The sequence below is a fragment of the Macaca thibetana genome, chromosome 2 (assembly GCF_024542745.1).
Source record: "Macaca thibetana thibetana isolate TM-01 chromosome 2, ASM2454274v1, whole genome shotgun sequence".
In the NCBI taxonomy this organism is placed as follows: domain Eukaryota; kingdom Metazoa; phylum Chordata; class Mammalia; order Primates; family Cercopithecidae; genus Macaca; species Macaca thibetana.
Window position 1 is genome coordinate 143,195,853 of NC_065579.1, and position 16,985 is coordinate 143,212,837.

The window sequence follows — 16,985 nt, forward strand, 5'->3', positions numbered from 1 at the left end:
TCACGCAGTGGTCACAGGTATCAGAGCTGGGCAGAGGGAAAGGACAAACCGAGCCTGTCCCAAAGCTGGGGGCTCAGTACCGTCTGCCCAGGGACGTGCAGCAGCAGTGTAGCTGCAGGCAGCCCCTCAGGGTAGGAAGCCAGGCGGGTGGGAGGCAGGGCCTGGTCTCTGGGCAGTTTTCTACCCAGGCCCCTCAGGCCCTCACAATGTGCCCAAGGCTGCTGGGCCCATCTTCCAGGGGTGATCACTGAGGCTCAGGCTGGCTAAGGCGGCCAGACCCCAACCCCTAGCCCTACCCTGTGGGAAGCAGTGCCAGGTCTGGTACTCAGAGGTTAGGCTGGGCGCAGGGAGGGTGAGGGCTCCGCAGCGAGCGCGCCGGGCGGCCTGTAGGAGTCGGGTCTGTGCGTCTGGGCTCTCAGCTAGCGGCGCCGGCCCGGCCCCCTCCCCGGCGAGCGGCCGAGACCCCGCCCCGGAGGTGGAGGCGGAGTCAGTGGAGGGGGCCGGGGACCGGTTGGTCCCGCCCCTCGCGCCTCCGCCCCGCCCCGCGCGCACTCAGCCGGGGGCCGCCCGGGCTCTCGACGCGCCGACGGCCGGGCGGACGGACGGACGGACGCCGAGCGCAGCGCCCCGCGGTGAGTGCACGCGGCCCCTCCCGCCCGGATTCATCCCCGTCGGTCCGCGCCTCGCAGCTCAGGACTCGGGGGTGCTCGGACGCTCCGACGGCTCAGCGGACCCTCGGACGCGCCCAGCGGGCTGCCCGCGCCTCCACCCGCTCCGCCGGTCCGACCGGGTCTCGCTTTCCCGGTCCCAGCGCGGGAACGGCCCGCGAGCGCCGCGACCCAATGTACAGATGCGGGCACAGAGGCTGGTGCGGGCTGGGGGCCGGGGGTCCGAGGGCGGGTTCCCCCCACCCCGGGTCCGCAGCTTCCTCTGCTCTGGGTCTCCCTTCTCCCCCAGGGCCAGCTCCCACCAGTCATCCCTCGGTCCCACTGCTCACCCCCACCCGGACCGCAGGACCCCGCCGCCCCTCCGGTTCAGAGAGCTGGGTCAACACCCTCAGGGAAAGAAGACTAGAGTCCCTGGTCTAACACTATCCCCTCCGTCACCTCCAAGTCACACTCACCACCACACACGCACTCACACCAGCAGAAGTTTCTGCACGCTCTGTGTTGGCGCACCCACCCTCCCTGTCACCCCGTCCTCCCTCTCCCAGCCCCATGCTCACCCCCCCCTACCCAGCTCCCCCAGGCCAGAATCTCTGACATTCATCTCACCTCCGCTCAGCACACAATGCTCCACACACGTGCCTTGCACACTGGCACCTCTCCGAGGCATGCCTCTCTTAGCAGGCAGTTGTGTCTCTGATAAACACATGTGCCCTTACTGCCCTCTGACACGCACACATGTCTGCCACACAGGGGTAGCCATCACACGCATATCTCCATCATATGTATCACACATGTGTCTCTCACATGCATGTGCTCCTCAAATACCTGGAATCACAAACACTGGGAGTGCCACACACACTGTGAGTTTCACACACGAGTCACAGACCCCCACGACTTCACAGTCCCAGCCCCCCCGGCACTCCATGGGCAGTCCTCCCCTGTCCTGGGGGGTGGGGAGCCGATTTTGAAGGAGGGAGGTGGTTGCTTCTGGTGGAGGCTGCTTATCATGGGACCTGGCTGTGGGGATCATGGGGGTGGCTCAGCCTCAGGCTGGGCCTGACTCCTCACCTCCCTGCGTCCTCTCTCCCTTCCCCTGCTCCAGTCTCCCAAATACGGGTGCTCTCCCTCCCTTTTTTGCTGCCACAAGGAGTTGCCCATATCAGCTTTGCAGTGATCACTTGGGCCAGTCCCAAGCTGGCCTGAGCCAGCAGGCATCCCCTGACAGGCCAAAAAGAGAAAAAGGGAAGTGTATGGTTTGGGTGCTTGTGTCTACCCTGATGCCCCTGAGGTGTTGGTCTGGGCCCTGCCAGAGGGAGCCCTGATGAATTGGGTGGCAGCTGAGAAGTGTTCCCTCGGCCTGGCATGGATTGGGAGCCGGTGTGTGTTTGTGGCTGATAGGGGCTCTGGGCCTTAACTTCCCTATATGCAAAATGGGGTGAAGACTCCCCAGCAGGAGGCAGAGAGTGAGGGAGCTACTCCCCTGGGGTGCACCCTTGACTTCCCGCCCTCCCCTCCTGCAGCTGAGCTGTGTAGTGGGGGTGAGCAGAGGATGAAGTCAAAGAATCTTATTCCGGAGGCACAAACCTGCCAACCCCGGCTGTGGCTGGCCCTGCATGTTTTGTTTGGCTCTCACCATGTTATTATTATTTTAAAAAATTAATTAGCTGCCAGCATTTACAAATTGGCAGTTTTCACGTAAAAGTCCGGATTTCCGTCTTCTCTTGGAAAAATCACGAGGTCTGGTAGTTCAGGACCTGCATCCCCTGGCTGGTGCTGCCCACTCCCAACTCAGGGGATGGGGCAGGGGCGCTGTTAGGTCCCTGTCCCCACCTGGCCCTCTTACACCTTCTCAGTTCCTGCCTGGCCTGTGTGGCCTTTGTGTGGCTCTGACTGCTGCATGCATTGGGCTGATTTTGCTCCATGCCTGCCTCAAGCATAGGCCCAGGCTGGTCCTCCATGCATGGCTGGGGAAGCCCTGGGCAGGCCTCCTACCCTTCAAGGCCTTAGTCATTGGAGCAATGAGTGGCGCCCAGGGCCCTGGGCCACAGGGCATCTTTGTGATGGTGGCAGACACTTCCTGCTAGGCTGTGGGGGACAGTGGTTTGGGGACCCCATGAAGCAAGAGCTCATGCCAGACAGCATTCTCTGAGGCACACTTTGTTCATCGCTTTTCTTCCCAGAGCCTGCCACCCCTCCTGCAGGGTGGAACTCTTGCCCCTATTTAAGAGATGGGGAAGGGGAGGCTGAGAAAGGGCCTCCCAGCAGGCAAAGGGGAGAGCTGGGGATCAGCCCAGGATCTTCTCCCTCCAAAGCAAAGCTCTTTGCCCCTGAGTGGGAGGGGCAAAGTGAGTGGGAGGACTTGGTCTCCTTGGCCCTGGCGGGAGTGCCCTGAGCCCATCCACACCTGACATGAAATAGGTGCTTCATAAATGCTTGGGGCCTGCTGATGGTAAGTGAAACTGTTCTCTGCAGCAAATTTGGGCCTAAGGTGATTCCACAGCCACTTACATCACCTTTGACACTTTTCATCTGCTGTAAAACCTGGCCCAGGATTCCTACTTGGGTCTTCATGATCACATTCACCGTGACCCTATCACCACCAGGTGGTGGCCACTGAGTCCTGGGTGGGTCCAGGAGGTCCTGGGACCATCACGGTGTGTCCTGTTGGACACCACATGCAGTGTTTGCTTTGCATTTAGGAGCTGTGGGTGTGAGCATCTTTTCTTTAAACCCCTGGTTGGCCTAGGCATATGAGATCCCACATGGGACTGAGGGACTCAGGGCCAGTGTTAGGTAGGGGCAGCTCCCCCTCCCAGCTTATGTTCCCTTGGGTGGCTGGGTGGGCGGCATGGTGTGGGGCAGTTGCTGCATTGTTCTATCCCAATTCCCGTGGCCCTCTGCTCTCTGCCTGCCATCTGTACGTGGCTGAATTCATGTAAACTCAAGGCCTCCTTATGTGTGGCCTCCTGGAAGTTTGCTGCCTGAATGAAGACCAGGCCTGTGTGCGGCACGTGGAACTTGAGGTGGGGGTAGCAGCCCTGGCTTCTTCCTTGTATCTCCTGGAGAGGCTGACCTTAGCTTTTTTATTTCCGTCCTGCTGGGGGAGAGGTGCTGGGCCTGGACGTGCCAGGTGACATGGAGGGCCTGGGGCCAAGGCTGGTCTGTGTGTGACTGCGGTGTGCTCCTGGGTCTGGTCCTCCCTCTGCTGGGCCTCAGTCTTGCATTCTGTAAAGTGGATGCTTCTGATGGTTTTCAGTGCTCAGGGTCTTGCTGTGGGGTGGTGGGGGGTGGGATTCTGGGACTGCTCTGCAGGAGGCAGTTGGGTGTGGGCCACCTCTCTGGCTTCCTGAACTCCCCCATCTGAAAGCCGTTCCCTGAGATCCAGTTCCAACCTGGGACAGGCTTCTGGGCACTGTGTTCTCCCTGGCTGTTTGTGAGGCAGGAGCTGCAGCTGGGGGCCTGGCTCTCCTGGGCTAAATGGGGAGTCACTTGCCCATTCTGGGCCAGGCACGGTCTGGATAGGGGGCCCACAGAGGACAATGCAGACACTGTCATTGCTCCCATACAGTTTATATTCTAGTTGGAGTGGTGAAGTGGGGTGAGTCGAACGATTGGAGCTGTATTTAGATGCTGTCAAGGAGGTAAGGCCTGCTGGGAAGCGGCATCTAGGTGGGCAGGGAGGGCGCATTTGAGGAGGGGATTTCTGAGCTGAGCAAGGGGGGAAAGAGAGGGCAGCTTGTGCAAAAGACCTGAGGTGGAGCCTGCTTGGCATGCTAGGGACAAAGAAAGAGAGGAGGCTAGAGTGGGTGATGGAGGGGAGAATGGGGCAGAGGAGGCAGACAGGGAGTTGGAAAGCTATTGGAAAGTTTTGAGCCGGGGTGCGATGAGGTCTGATTTTCATTCTAAGACCCTTTCCCTAGCTGTGAGGTCGAGAGGCTTTGTGCCTCCGTGGAGAGATGTTGGCAGGACTGCTAGGCTGCCTGCTCCCCTGTACCAGGCCGTGTGCTGGGGACAGGCCTCACTTTGAGAAGCTACAGGTAGGTGGGGGAGGTCAGCCTGTCCATAGGTGCTGAGGTACGGGGTGATGCATGCTGCTTCAACAGATGATGGCTCATCCTCACAGGGAGTATTATACAGCTGCAAAAAATGACTATGCTCTCGATGGAAAGGTCTTCAAGATCTGTTATGAGAAGAAAGCAAGGTGTTGACTGGTGTGTAAAGTGTGCCACCTCTTGTGTAAAATTGGGATATAAATTCACATCCACTTGTATGTGCATCAGCAAATCAGGAGCTAGTTTCGGTAGTTACCTGTGGTCACCTGGGGTTGGGGGGACAAGGGTGAAAGGAGAGGTGAGACTTCCCACCTCATGACCTGTTATATTTTCTGGTTTTTGGGCTGTGTCACTGTGTCGCCTGTTCACATTACATGAAATTAAAAAGTAGTTGGTGGTTGAATGTTCATTCGTGAGTTTTAAGTGAAAATGTTTAAGATGGTTTTAAATTCCCTGTGTTACTGACCTTGCTGAACAGACTTCTTCCTGGTGTGATATATGAAACTTTCCATTGTGATTAAAATTATATGTTACCAAAGTCACTTTTTGCAGTTTGGCCAGTGGACAAAAGAAAAAACCCCAGCCATTCTCCCTCCCGCCTTGCCTTCACCTCTCTTCCTGTGGGTGTTCCCTTCTGTGGAGACTGCAGGCTCTTTCTGCGGACGCATCACTGCATTTAACATTCTGTCTGAGCCTGTTTTCTCAGTCTGCCCCACTGCCCCAGGGTTTGGTGACAGGTCTGGGCCCCAGGGGGCGGGGAGCAGGCCCAGCTCCTGGTCAGGGAGCAGCCAGGTGCAGGGAAGTCCCTTTTTGGCATTCTGCAAAGTTCCAGTCCAGCTCTGCTACGCACATACTGTGTTCCCTTGGGGCCAGTGTGTCACATCTCAGGTCTCAGGTTCCTCCTCTGTGAAGTGGGTGTCAAACTCCCTAGCTCTCAGGGTGGTTGGAAAAAGGAAAAGAGGAAGTGAGACTGGGTCTGGTGGCTCACGTCTGCAATCCTAGCCCTTTGGGAGGCCAATGCAGGAGGATCACTTGAGGCCAGGAGTTCAAGATCAGCCTGAGCAACAAAGTGAGACCTCATCTCTACAAAAAATATAAAATTAGCTGGGTGGTATGCGCTTGTAGTCCCAACTACTTGGGAGGCTGAGGCGGGAGGACCACTTGAGCCCAGGAGTTTGAGGCTGCAGTGAGCTGTGACCACGCCACTGCACTCCAGCCTGAGAGAAGGGACGAGGTCCTGTCTTTAAAAAAAAAAAAAAAGGAGGGGTCGGGCATGGTGGCTCACGCCTGTAATCCCAGCACTTTGGGAGACCGAGGCAGGCGGATCACAAGATCAAGAGATGGAGACCATCCTGGCCAACATGGTGAAACCCCATCTCTACTAAAAATACAAAAATTAGCTGGGTGTGGTGGTGCACACCTGTAGTCCTAGCTACTTGAGAGACTGAGGCAGGAGAATCACTTGAACCCAGGAGGTGGAGGTTGCAGTGAGCCGAGATGATGCCACTGCACTCCAGCCTGGCGACAGAGCAAGACTCCATCTCAAAAAACAAACAAACAAACAAACAACAACAAAAAAAAAAAACAAGGAGGAAATGAGAGCACATGCTCCTTTATTCTGTAGGTGTTTATTGACCACCTGCTGGGTGCTGGGGACTGTTCTGAGTGCTGGGGGTAAAGCAGTGACCAAGACAATGTCCTCTACCCCCACAGAGCTGGCTCCCACAGGGAGACTCAGATGGGAAACACACTGATTCACACTGTAGTGTCCTTGCTGACCCTGTGTGCGAGGAGGGGTGGAGACGCTGGTCCAGGACAGGGACTGGCATTGGGGCTGTTTTAGGTAAAGTGTCAGTGGGGGTCAGGACCCAGCCCTGGATGTTGCTGAGGGGAGGGACATTAGGACTGAGGATACAGCAGGTGCAGGTGATTGGGTGTGATGAGGAACTGCTGGTGGATTCTGGTTTGGGGAGGGGTGGGGTCTAATTGAGATCCTAAAGGTCCCTTCCCCTGCACTGCTGCTGGCAGGGAGCGGGCTGGAGGGCAGCTGTGGGGATCCATACAACAGTGTCCAGGTGAGTGAAGTTGGGGCTTGGATTAGGGCGGTGGCAGCATTGGAGGTGAGAGGTAGTCAGATTTGGACTGACTTTGCAGGTGGGGCTGCCAGATTTCTTGATGGATTGGAAGTGGAGTGAGTGAAAGGGGAGGCCAGGGTGAGGCCGGCCGTCCTGCCCCATGGTGGACACAAACACCATGCGTGGCTTCTGGTCCTTAGCAGCCCTCTGTCATCCAGTTTCTTTCCCCAGATCCCCGAGTGTGGGTGGTGCAGGTGTCCCTGTGGTTGCAGGCAGCTCTGCCTCCAGGGCTCCTTCTGAATGCTGGGGCTGCAGAGGTCTACCCTCCCAATAGACCAGACAGAGGGGCTGCTCCTGTATGCTACAGGGGCAGAGGGGACCACCGGGCTGTGCCTCCAGCCAGGCATTATGGGGTGGTGGGGAGCAGTGGATTTGTGACTTCACCTCGGGAGGGCCAGGAGCCTGACTGGGTGTTGTGTGGGGAGGGAGAAAGCCAGGGAGGGGCTCCGTGAAGTTGGCGTTCCTGCTTTAGCATCTCTATGAAACCCTTTGCCAGGGAGTGTGCCCCAGGCCTTGGATTCTCTTCATCACCCCACAGTGCTGGCAGTAGCCTCTGGTGTGGGCCAGTGCTGTGCCAGGGGCTGGTGCACAGAGGAGTGGAACACAGGGCCCCTCCTAAGGTCATCCCCAGGGGCACCTGCATGGGTTGTTCTGAAATGCTTTGTCGGGACCATCCTGGAGGAGAACGCTGAAGCCATGGGAGCTGGGGAGGCATCTAGCTGAGCCTGGGTGGTCAGGGAGGGCTTCCTGGAGAAGGTGGTGCAGGCACTGTGATATGAAGGTAGAAGGGTGAGGGGCACCTGGGGACAGGAGAAAGCCTGGCTTCTTTCAGAATGGGGGCTTGGAGGAAGAGTGGAAAGTAAGGCTGGCGAGGCAGACTAGACCCTGAAAACAGGCCCTCCAGTCCTGGTCTGCAACAGGCAGCCTCAGGGCGTTCCGAGCAGAGGAGGCGCAGCCAGACCGTGAGGTTGAAGGGTCCCTCTGCAGCCCAGGTGTAGGGGTGGGTCTGGAGAGGGCAAGGCGGCAGGTGGGAGGCCTGTGAGAGTGACAGGGCCGGGAAACTGAGGCTCAGAGGGGGGCGTGCTTGCCTGCAGTCGCATAGCGACTGAGGAGGAAGAGCTGGGACGGGAGCCAGCTCCGTCCACCTCCGAGTCCTGCCTGGCGAGCTGCCCTCGCATACGGGGCACCGCTGCACGCCCACACCACACAGTCGCCTCCTCCGGGCACGTCCTTTCCCAGGGCCCCTCGTGGGTCAGCCGTGCGTCATTTTGTGCCATTGTCTTCAGTTATTGGAATTTGGAAACGTTGCAGAAATGCCTCTCTCTCCTCATATATGGAGATTGTTGCAAAGCAAGTGCTGGTTTGGGGAAAGGTTATTTCCTTCCTCCAGGGTGGGGAGCCCGGCTTTCCTGAGAGGGTCTGTGTTGTAGGCGGCCAGTGCGTCCCGCCCAGGTCTGTGTGCTGGTAAGGAAGTGGTGCCACCCACCTGTGCCAGGCCAGGGATGTGGGGGGCAGCACCCACGTGCTCAGACAGACCCTGCCGGTCCCAGGCCTCACACCTTGTCAGGTCTCTGGTTGCTCTTCTGTGAATCGGGGGCACCCCCGGGCTCTGCTGACATTGTTGCCCAGGAAGAGCCTGAAACGGGAGGAGGTCTCTGAAGTGTGATGAGGCCCAGCTGGGTGCATGGGGAGCTCTGTGGGCATTGAGCGCTGCCTGGGCCTGAGCCCCCGGAGCCTGCGTCATGAGGGGTTTGTCTCCCAGCCTCAGCTTCTCCATCCGGAAAATGGGCCTGGTGGTAGGGGCCCCCAGTAGGGTTGGTGTGAAGGCTCAAGGATGAATGGAGAGCCCCAGGCCCGCTATGGGGAGGCAGACAGCGCTGCTGGCCGTAGCTGGTTCTTGAGTCTGGCTGAGTGCAGCCACCCATGTCTCCTGTGGCTTCTGTCTTCTGGCCACGGAGACACCATCATCTGGGTTGGGGCCAGCCCTTGGGCTTGTGATCGGGGTACCCCAGTGCTTGATAAGCCTTCCAGAGTTCTTCCCTTCTTAGCCTGGGACCCCCATCCTGGCCTTGAATTCCCAGCCCCGACCTTGGTCCTGAGTTGAGCTTTTAGATGATCCAGAAAGTTCTGTTCTTAGAGTCTCCTCAAAATGAAAACACATCGTCAAAAAACATTGATGAGCATGCATGCGTGTGCCCGCACACACATGTTCTCTCTCTCTGTCTCTTGTCTGTCTCTGAAGATCCTGCTCGTCACTGTATTTTCTTAGATAACTTCCCTAGCCCTTGGAGCGGAGACACTCACTGTCCTCGTGGTGGTTGGTGTTGGCTAAGCATCTCAGCGTCCTCCCTCATCTCTGTTCCCCTGCATGGCTGTGGAAACAAATTTCACCGCTTTGGCCCATGGGCATCCCAGGGGCCCTGACGGCTGTTGTCTGATAATGGGGCTGGTGGAGGCAGAGAGCTTATATGGGGACCTGTGCACCTTCTTGGGGGAATAAGCCAGAGGGTGTCAGCTTCCTTTCTGACAGAGTGAGGATGAGCTTCACCACCATATTTTCGGCTGCATCCTCCTACCTCCTCTCATTGACATCATACTTAATAACTTAATGTTATTTAAAAAAAATCCCTTCTCCATTTTGCTTGTACTTACTTTTTTTTTTCTTTTTTTAAGACTGAATCTCACTCTGTCACCCAGGCTGGAGCGCAGTGGTGCAATTCCGGCTCACTGCAACCTCTGCCTCCCAGGTTCCAGTGATTTTCCTGCTTCAGCCTCCCGAGTAGCTGGGACTACAGGTGCGTGCCACCACACCTGGTTAATTTTGTATTTTTAGTAGAGACGGGGTTTCACCATGTTGGCCAGGCTGGTCTCAAACTCCTGACCTCAGGTGATCCACCCGTCTTGCCCTCCCAAAGTGCTGGGATTACAGGCGTGAGCCACCATGCCTGGCTGCTTATACTTGCTTTTAAAGGAAACCTTTGATCACAACTGTAGATAGAAATCAGGATCACTTGCCCTAAACCAGCAATACCCATAAAAATAAATATAGCACTAAAAATACAGTGCTTAACATCCTAGCCACCTTGTATTCCCTGCCACAGCCTTGAGCCCGAGTGAGTGTTGCCTGGTTTTTATTTATGTATTTTTATTTTTATTTAATTAATTTATCTTTTTGAGACGGAGTCTCGCTCTGTCTCCCAGACTAGAGTGCAGTGGCACAATCTCGGCTCACTGCGAGCTCCGCCTCCTGGGTTCACGCCATTCTCCTGCCTCAGCCTCCCCAGTGGCTGGGACTACAGGTGCCCGCCACCACGCCTGGCTAATTTTTTGTATTTTTAGTAGAGACGGGGTTTCACTGTGTTAGCCAGGATGGTCTCGATCTCTTGGCCTCGTGATCCGCCCACCTCGGCCTCCCGAAGTGCTGGGATTACAGGCATGAGCCACTGTGCCCAGCGCCCTGGTTGTTAAAAAGAACGGTTGGCAAGTGTCTGAGAGGTGTGGGAGGCACACCCGTTCTGCCCAGAGACGGTCTCTGATAGTCGGATTGGTTCAGAGGGAGTTGCGGGGACATTTCCTCACCACAGGACCACGGAGCCTTGGTGCTTGTCCCTGAAATCAGCTGTCCCTGCACAGTCATCTCTAGCCCTACTGGGAAAGGCCCCTGTGGCTGGGCATGGCATACCTCACATCTCCTGGGGCTGCCTTGGTGTGTTTCGTGCTGGGCTGGGGTCAATGGAGGAGGCCCCAGGCCTCGAGCAGGAATGTCTTCTCTGAGACCAAGTCTCTGGCTCTCAGGGAGTGGCCATGTCCTCTGTGTCCCCAGCTCCATGCCCTAAGACTGTCCTAGTGGGTTCCGGCTGCTGCAACAAATGTCACAGATGAGTCAGGGAGGGGATTGAAGATGGACATTTATTTCTCAGTTGTGGAGGCCGGAAGTCTAAGCCCTAGATTTCGTTCCTGGTGAGAGTTTTCTTCCCGGTGTGCACATGGCTGCCTTCTTGCTGTGTCCTCATGTGGTGGGGGGCAGGGAGTGGTGGAGGGAAAGAGAGAGAGAAGGGAAGAGAGGGAGGGAGGGAGAGCGAGTGAGCCCTGGTCTTTCTTCCCCTAAGGACACTAATTCACACGTGGGGGCTCCACCCATGTGACCTCATCTAAATCTCCTAATGGGGGGCCCCACCTCCTGATACCATCCCACTGGGGTCAGGGCTTTCACATAGGAGTGTGGGGAGGACACAGATGTTCAGCCTGTAACAGACTGGTTTAATGAACTGCCGAGGATGGAAACGCTGTAACACCAGCTGCTGGTCCCTGAATGGTCACCCTGTGACCCCAAGGCAGGGTGTGGTGGGGTAGCCGTGGCTTCCTGTGCATGGGATGGGAGGAGTGACCCCTCCTTGGCCCCAGACGTTGGAGTTCCCAGGGGCTGGTTGGGCATCAGCACATGACATGGTAGCCCACCTGTGACCTGGGCTTGGTCCCCCACAGTGACTTCAGAAGTTGGCTTGCCCATTGCTGGAAGCAGGGGCCCCTTTGCACAGGCTTCTCTGTGTCTGAGGCTACTCAAGAGACGTAGGGGCCCCACTCCATCCTCATGGAAAGACTAGTAATCTGTCAGCCCTGGGTCAAGCTGCGGCCACCAGGACTCCCTCACGCCCCATCTTTCATCTCTGCCTTTCTCTGTGAGCCTGCTTGATTCTCTCGAAATGATGCCCACCACATGGCAGGAAATGTGCCCACCTTCAGAACTTGCTGTTTCTTCCCCTGCAGGTGGTCTGCGTTTTCTTTTATTTCCACTTCAAGAGCTCAGGGAGGGGCCGGGTGTGGTGGCTTAAGCCTGTAAACCCAGCACTTAGGGAGGCCGAGACGGGCGGATCACGAGGTCAGGAGATCGAGACCATCCTGGCTAACACGGCAAAACCCTGTCTCTACTAAAAATACAAAAAAAAACTAGCCGGACGAGGTGGCGGGCGCCTGTAGTCCCAGCTACTCGGGAGGCTGAGGCAGGAGAATGGCATAAACCCGGGAGGCGGAGCTTGCAGTGAGCTGAGATCCGGCCACTGTGACCAGCCCAGCCTGGGAAGAACGTCTGCCCTGGGCCAGTCAGCTGTGGCTGGGGAGGGCCAGAGGGTCATGTGTTGATGTGGCCCCAGGGGCATGTCTGGAGCCATTCCCTGAGCCTGGGGACTGAGCGAGGCAGCCTGCTGCCCTAGGAGGGCTCTAGTCTACTGCAGATATACAGTTTCATAACCCCAGCAACTCAGACATTTTGGGGTTAAGTCAGCCACGAATACAAGAAGGTGTTTCTTCTTTCTTTGTTGTCACAATGTCAGGATAATTTTGGTTACAGGTGATAGAAAGTACAATTTCAGCAAAAAAGTCATGGAACTAAAAAAGTACAGGATGTAGCTTCAGGCATGGCTATATCCAGGGCCTCTGCAGACGCCATCCGGACCAGGTCTCCGTCTCTTGCTCTGCTGTTCTCTGTGTTCCATACTCCCAGGCAGGCTCTGCCATGTGGTGGTTAGGTGCCCCAGCAGCTCCAGGCTCAGAAGCTCTGGAGCAAGGCAGCCCCCTCCCAGGAGCATCAGCGTGGGCCGTGTGACTGGGTTGTGTGACTGTTCTGACCTGTCACCGTGGATGGGGCAGGGAGACCTCTCATTGGCCATCCAGCAGTCCGCCTAGCCTGAAGTGTGAGAGGGGGTTCCCCAGAGGAAAAAGATGTGATGAGACCCATTGTGCAGATGAAAGCATTGCTGCTCAGAGGGTCACATGCTCCGAGGTGCCCAGCAACCTAGTGGCAGGCCTGGGTTCAAATTTGAGCTCCAATCTCTGGGAGTCCAGAGCGTGGTCCTGCTGGCTGTCTCTCTTGGCTTTGGCAGCAGGGGCTGACTACCTTGGAGGCCTCTAAGGCTCTTGAGCCTGACGGTTATACCACAGACTGGGCCAGACACCGCTGTTGGTTACACACCGGCCGCCTCACTGGCAGCCCTGAGAAATTCCTAAATTTCAGGGCCGTGCAACTAAATTGGGCACAGCAAAGGCCTGAGGGAGTCACAGAGGAGACTGGGCTGCCCCCTCCCCTGGCTGCTGCCTCCTTCCAGATGCTGTGGTGACCGAGGGAGCCTGGGTCTGCCGTAGGCCGGCCCCGCCTGCCTGTCTGCATAGGCTGTCTGTCTCTGGCTGTCTGCTTGACTTTCGGTCTGTGCTTCTCTCCATCTCTCTGTCTTGCTCTCTTTCTTTCTTCCTGATGGATCTCTTACCTTGTCTCTGTCAGTCTCTGTGTCTCTTTCTGCCTGTCTCTTGCTGGCCCCACTCCCCCTACCTGGCCACCCAAGTCTAGGATCTCTGCCCTTTGTGAGACTAAAAGGCAGACGCAGGAGTGAAAGTGCTTCTGTATGGAAGGTGGACACGCACCTTGGTGGTTTAAGTCACTTAACCAGTGACTAGCCAGGTGACTTCAGGGAAGCCTTTGTTTCTGAAGGCCCTTCTGGGATAAATGTTTGTGATACCACATTCATAACTCATGCCATCCTCTGTGCCAGCCCTGTGCTAGGGCCATACGGATTAATTAATCTACCCCTCTCCACTTACCCACCCATCCATATACCCACACACCCATCCGTTCACTCACCCACCCATCCACCCACCCACCCACCCACCCACTTTTTTAGCCATCCATCCATCCATCCACCCACCCATCCATCTACCTACATACCCCACCCTCGGGGCTTGGCCTTAAAGCATGGGGTGGGATTTGGGTGTTCAGGTTCTAGGAGAGTTTCAGGAGAGAGGGCATCGCAGGTTGAGCTAATGATAAGAGAAAGATGGGGGGTTGGGAACCAGAGAGCGTTTTCCAGTTTAGCAGGGGTTGGGTGTGTGGAAGACAACAGAGGGGAATGGGTTAGGAAAGCTAGGTGGGGTTAGATGGTGAAGGGCTTTGAATGTCTCCGTTAGGAGCTTTTTCTTTATCTTTGGGCCACAGATCTTCAGCCAGGGGTCTGTGAGTGGACTCCAGGGAGTCTAAGAAACTCCCTCACACAGCAGTTTTAGGTATGTGCCCATGTGTCTATTAAGGCTTTTGGTTGCAAGGGACAGAAAACCTGGTCCAAGTTAGCTTAATCAAGAGTAGTTCAGATCATTGTGAAGTTCAGCTTTTCAGTTAGCTTCAGGCACAGCTGGATCCAGGTGCCGGGCAGTGATCCCTATAACCCTGTTTCTCTTTGTTGGATTTCTTGGCTTTTATGTGTTTTATGAGCAGGTGCCAGCCTCTGACGGTCTCCACTTGATGACAAGATGGCTTCAGGTACCCTTGATGTTAAATCATCTTTAGTCTAATACAGTAGGAAAGAGAGAAGCCATTTGCCCAGTGTTTCACCTGAGGTGGGTCTTATAGGCTGTAATTGTGCTGGTGTCCATCTCTGAGTCAGGCACTGTTTCGAGGGGGAATGGGAAGTGCTGATTGGAGCTCCAGCAGGGTGATGGGGGCACAGAATGAAATCTAGGGGCTGTTCTTGGAAAGAGGCTGAATATGTGCCAGGTGGTCAGAAACCACCTGGCGTCGCTGCAGAGCTTGGTTCATTATGGGCCTTTTTTTGGTGGAGCTGGGTGTGTGTTATCCATAGCTTTTTTCACTTTCTCTGGCGGGCCAGAGCTGATAGAGAACCATTCAGGGTTTGGAGCAGGGATGAGAGGTGATGAGCGGTCCCTGGAGGCAGGATCTCGGTCCAGGGGCAGACCACGTGGAGGATGCCTGGGGATCTTAGGACTCCCCCCACCCCAGGAGGGGCAAGGGTGTGCCTCCTTTTAGGGTCGGGTGGAGGGTGTGTGGAGCGCCAGGTGGGGAGGGCGGTGAGCTCAGCCTTGGCCGTGGGCAGCCTCATTTCTCATCGCTCCCACCCTGGGAGCGTTTCCTCTTTGCAGAGGAGTAACTTGTGGGGAAGGAAAATACCAGCTCTCTTCAATGCCAAAAGCAACATTTTCTTTTCTCAAAGGTTGATTAAAAGTCACGGACATTAATCTTTGTAATTTTTCACCTGCTTATGTTGGTAATGAGATTAGTGATTGTGTATGTAGGGTCAGCTCTTACCTAAAATTGAAGGAGCTTTTTATTCATTTCTTGTTTTTTCTTGTTTTAGGGAGGAGAGGGAAGGGAGGAGAGAAAACCCTGGCTGTTCCACTTGAAGGATTATTTTTCCCAGGGTTCTCATGAGCTCACCCTGTTGAAGGAAGGCCCCAGTAACCAGTGAGCGTGTGAGAAGCACGGGACACCTGGCACCCTAAGCCCCACCTGCGGCCCACGGCTTGGTCTGTACTTCACATGCAGGGCTTGCCCTGGACCTGCCGTCTCCCTCCTCCTCCTTGGGGGTCTCACACCACCCATCCAGCCTCACCTGCTCAACAGAAAGGACCACAGACCTCTCCTCATCCTCCTGGCCCGGTAGCCCTTTCCTCGCAGCCAAGCTTCTGGTCTTTTTGTACATCATGCTATTATTAAGACATTTGCCCATGAGGAAATGAAGGCAACTGTAGTTTTCAAGATTGAAGCCAACTTGATTACTTTGCTTTGATAATTTGTGAATTTCAAATCACTCCCCTTCTTTCCGTTTCTCCTGCCAATACCTTCTCTGGCTTTTGTTTCCTTTTTCTGGATTACTGCAATGGTACTTTTTAATTTTTTTAAAAAAATCTCTCTATCTTTTAGTTATGGGGTTTTGCTCTGTCACCCAGACTGGAGTGCAGTGGTGTGATTATAGCTCAATGCAGCCTCCAACTCCTGGGCTCAAGTAATCCTCCCACCTCAGCCTCCCAGCTAGCTAGATACAAAGTTTCTTTGAAGGGGAAGAAAACACACACATACAAAAGAGTACCTAAAAGTCAGTGTAGGGTGGTAGAGGAAATTCTTGGATAACCACCACCTGGGCAAAGCAAGAGGACACTGCCTGCCCCCATAGGTCCTCCGATTTCCCTTACTGGCCGCTAGACTTTGAGGGTGACAATTCCTGCTTGACTTTCTAGTTCTGGTTCCTACATTTGCAGTCCCTGAATGATATAGCTAAGATTTTACCAGGTTTTGTACTTTATATGACTGGAATCTGTCTCAGATTTCTCAAAAGGGGTGTCTACAGTTTGTTCTTCAATTCCCAGTGTGCTGTGACCTAGTGGTGGCCCTGCCACTCTGTTGGGACAACATCCACTAAATGTACCAGATGTTTTGCCGAGGTCCCTGGGCCCTGGATGCAGTGACTGACTGAATGCCCCCTCCTTGGCATCTCTTTTTCCTTGATGTGCATGTCCCCCTCCCTAACCTCTATCATTTTTCTTTGTGCTGCTCGCTTCCCAGCGACCACTCTCTTCCTTGTTCGCTGCGTGCCAGCTGCAGTGTGTCAGGCTGGCTCCTGCCTCAGGGCATTTGCACATACTGTTAGTGCTGCTTGGAATACCGTTCCCCAGATCTTTGCATGGCCACCACATTTTTACATGATACCACCAAGTAGGTGTTGGCTGAAATGTTGCCTCCGAGGCCTCCTCGTTTGACCATTATTGCCAAAGGAGCATGCAGTCTGTCTCTGTCGCAGCGGCCTCATTTCTTCCCCCCATCAGAATGTTGGCTGCATGCGGGTAGGACTTTCTCTCGTCTTGTTCACTGCCATATCCCAGCATCTGCAGTGGGCTGGCCGGTAGCAACTGTTTGATGAATAGCTGCAAACTAAAGGACTCTAGCTCTACTTTCTCGGCCAGACAGACCTGTTCAAATCCCCACAGCTTTTACGATTTATGTGGCCTTGGACAGATCATTTACTCTGTCTGGGCCTCAGTTTCCTCATTTGTAGGTGTTAAATGGTTAAGGAAAATAAATATCCCTGGAAACTCGCAGTCCAGTGATTGGCATTGTGTTGGCACTGAGGAAGTGATAGTTAGACACGAACTTGATTAACTGCTAAAATTCCTGCTTAATGCTTTGTGCCAAGAACAAGTTTATTTTTCCCCAGTGAACTAGATGACTTCCTCTTATCAGAGAAGGAGCACCAGGTCACCCTCTAATTTCCCTTTTGGCCTTGGCTGCCAGGAAGCATACTGCTAAGGGGAGGTCTCAGGAGCAGCCCTTATTTCCTGTCCATCTTCAGTGCAGT

The 16,985-nt window shown here is 55.2% G+C and overlaps 1 protein-coding gene across 3 annotated transcripts in view; it reads left to right on the top strand.

The window, feature by feature from the left end:
* Nucleotides 1–16,985, top strand: part of FBLN2 (fibulin 2) — a 91,432-nt gene continuing 74,447 nt past the window's right edge. For 2 of the 3 annotated variants that reach the window (XM_050781581.1, XM_050781582.1), the window contains exon 1: nucleotides 530–632. The gene's annotated coding sequence lies outside the window, so the exon portion shown is untranslated. Of the gene's footprint in view, nucleotides 18–529; nucleotides 633–16,985 lie in introns of those variants that run through there. The other variant, XM_050781580.1, reaches the window with a different exon arrangement.